Below are 3,756 nucleotides of genomic sequence, written 5' to 3' on the forward strand. Positions count from 1 at the left end.
AATGAATCAGCTTTTTGAACGAATCGGTGTAATAGGATTCAGTGATTCACTCATTAACACAGTCAAATGCTTTGTTTCTGAATGAGTCAGTTGTTTTAATGAATCGGTTGAATCTCAATGACTCACTCATTAACAGTCACTTGCTGTCACCTACTGGCCGTTTTAATTTCACATTTAGACAATTTTTTTCTTGTTTTAAATCATTTCAAATATCAGTTTTCAACGTTTTATGTTAAAAACAAAACATTAGGCCTATTTATGCATCTGTAACTGTGGTTTAAATGCATCCATGTCCCCTCTGAGATACATAAGCTGTGTAAATACATCTAAATGCTATTTCAGATGCAGATTCCAGAAATGTTTTCTTATGTTGGAATGAAAGACACTAAGTACCGGATGAAGTGCTTCTTATTCTTACCCAAAAATACAAAATGGAAGAAAGAGTTAAAACTGAACACAATCTTGCTACTCAAGCTGTGTATGAACATTTTTTAATATATATTTATTTGCTTCTTTTCCATTGTGCATTTACTTGTACTTTTACTTTCAATACTTAAGTACGTTTAAGATAAAAAAAATATATATACTTTTCGTACTTAAGTACAATAAATATCACATACTTTAAGACTTTTACTCAAGTAATATTCTAAACGGTGACTTCAACTTCTACCAAAGTCATTTTCTGGTAAGATATCTGTACTTTTACTTGAGTATGGCTTTCAGGTACTTTATACACCACTGGTCCTCAAAGCCAATTACAGTAGATTTACAATCTATATAGTTGTAGTTTACCTTCCTTCTTAATAGACAACTCTGCATCTCTGTTTAAGCTGGTAGAGGTAACATTTACTGTAGTTGATTATGTGCATTTTATGTGTTTCTTTCGCTAACACCGCTGCACTGAGTACCTTCTTTCTTCTTATGACTCACCTCCTTATTACGTCTCAAGCGACTGTTTGTTCCTGAAAGGTTTTTTCAGTTCTCTCACCTGCCGGAAAGCCATCTCTTAAAATAGCCCCTCATCACACACAAGCTTTCCTTTATCGCTCCACTTTTCCTGTCGTTTTGTTCCCTTGACTTGAGTCACACTTTTTTTCCAGCTCTTTCTTCTTTTTTTTCCATGCCCTTGGCACTTCAGATCCCCTCTAGTTCTGTCAATTCCCATCGGTATTCCCAAGCGGGTATTTTTTCGGATGGCATGAGGTCTCTCTCTCAATGCGGTCTCCAAATAAAATCTTTTCAGACAGTCGGGAACTTCCAGGAATTTTGAGGTGTCATTTGAATTCAGCTATATAAAGGAGATGACTGTTCATTCAGAGCCCTTTTCCCCTATTCTCATCCTCTTTTCTTGATTTCCCCCCTCGTGCTTGTTCACCGTTTCCCTATAGACTCTATTGTGCGCTTTTCCTGCTTTGGACATCTGGAGTTGTTTTCCCAGTCTGAGGAGCCGCTGGGATCCTCAAGCTCTTCAACCAAGTGCCACCTGCAAACATTTATGTACGTCATATACAAACATGTAGCATATAGTGATGGCTTGTTATAGGACAGAAACACATAATTCACCTGACTCGGTTTACATTATTATTCTAGTTTGTATATGCTTTGCTGCTGTTTTCTTGTGATCGTGACATTGATATGCAGCAGGTCATGGAAAGAACTCTGTGGAATTTTAGCATGCATCTTAAAGAGGCCTAATGTGCTTTGGGTTTCTTATTAACAGACAATTTCTGCAGCTGTTATGGTTTAAACAAACTCAAAGACTGATTGATATTAAATATAGGTCTTTACACCATTAAAAATAAAGGTTCCAAAAGGGTGTTTTTGCAGTGATTCCACAGAAGAAACATTTTGGGCTCCTTAAAGAACCTTTCATTAAACAGTTCCTGAACAATTTAATAAAAAACATTTTATGGAATGGAAAGATTCCATGGATGTTAAACATTTTTCACAGAACCACAGATGTGACAAGAATGTTGATTTTCTTGTTTTATTTTTCTACGTAAATAATGTTGTTATAATCATGTTAAAGAAATGTTTATACATGTTTTATTTATTTATTTATTTATTACCTTTTTTGTATTTTATGCTGCTTGCAAGACATTGACATTCAAAAATCAAACATTCTGTGTAGCATCGATCAGTTATAGTTAACTAAAAGTAAAGCTATTAAAAATAGTTATTTGGTAATTCAAATAAATAAAAATAAAATATTAATTACTAAATTACAACAAATTACTAAAAGTAAAATTTAAATAAAAAATTGATGAAAGCTACAAATAAAACACTAATGAAAACACTAATAAAGATGAGAAAGGCACATACACTCTAAAAAAATGCTGGGTTAAATATAACCCAGCGCTTTGTAGAGAGGGGACAAACCCAGCAATTGGGCTGTTTTGACTAACCCAGCATTTTTTAGAGTGTGTGTTTTAATTATAAATATCTATTTTTCGTATGTAAGCCTGAAGAAAAAGTCATCAAGCCACACTTTGCATTTCATCTATTGGCATGGCACTTGTTCGGTCTACATGTTGCCAAAATCACGTTTTCATGTGAATTGTTGTCATTTTATAACACATTATCTGTCCGAGTCAGTGATAGTCAGTCAGTGAGACTCTGAAAACAATAACAATTTATTTATTTTTTATTTTTTTATTTTTTTATTTTTTATTTATTTATTTTATTTTATTTTATTTATTTATTTATATCTCTATATTTTTTTTTTACTTTTGTTCCTGTAACAATTGACAGATGTTTGTGACTTTATTCCGATTCACCTCTATTCATGTTGACTCACTGAGCACGACACAATCACTTCTTGGTACGGCGGAGCTTGTCAACAGGATGTAAGTGGCAGGTGTGGATGCAGGATTTGAGTAACACTTGATTAAGAGCAGAAGAGGCGCTGTTGATAGAGCACTTATTGTGATTTATGCTTGTGTACGGCAGTTTGTTGCGATAAGGAAAGGTGACACGGATTTATTCTCATGTGAATTGCTGTGTGTATCATTTCAAACATTTCCCTATCTTTAACAGACACATCCTGTTGTTGATTGCCATTATATATATATATATATAACGTAATACAGTAGCGTAAAAATAAAAATGATGGAACACACATAACAAAATGTATTACTTTATTAAACTTGATAATAATAATACAATTTTAACTATGGCTTGACCCATAACCTGAATGAGGATTAAACCTTTCAAAATGCATACTACATCCAGTAGATTGTATTTTACATTGTAAATGATTTGTTATTTTAAATAAACTTAATTAAATTTTAACTATGGCTTACGAAAAGCTAAAACTATAGTTAAAGGGATAGTTCACCCAAAAATGAAAATTTGATGTTTATCTGCTTACCCCCAGGGCATCCAAGATGTAGGTGACTTTGTTTCTTCAGTAGAACACAAATGATGATTTTTAACTCCAGCCGTTGCAGTCTATCAGTCGTATAATGCATGGCAATGGTAACAAAATCTATGAGAGTAAAAAAAACATGCACAGACAAATCCAAATTAAACCCTGCGGCTCGTGACGACACATTGATGTCCTAAGACACGAAACGATCGGTTTGTGCCAGAAACCGAACAGTATTTATATCATTTTTTACCTCTAATACACCACTATGTCCAACTGTCTTTGGGCGCGCGCAGGCATCCGGTGCGTGAGGTGTGTACGTGCTCTGCCATAGTTTACGCAAACGCCGGAAGTGATCTCTCGCGCGTATACGTCTCTCATTGTTTACA

Source organism: Sinocyclocheilus anshuiensis, unplaced genomic scaffold (genome assembly GCF_001515605.1).
Source record: "Sinocyclocheilus anshuiensis isolate Anshui unplaced genomic scaffold, SAMN03320099.WGS_v1.1 scaffold454, whole genome shotgun sequence".
Taxonomy (NCBI): Eukaryota; Metazoa; Chordata; class Actinopteri; order Cypriniformes; family Cyprinidae; genus Sinocyclocheilus; species Sinocyclocheilus anshuiensis.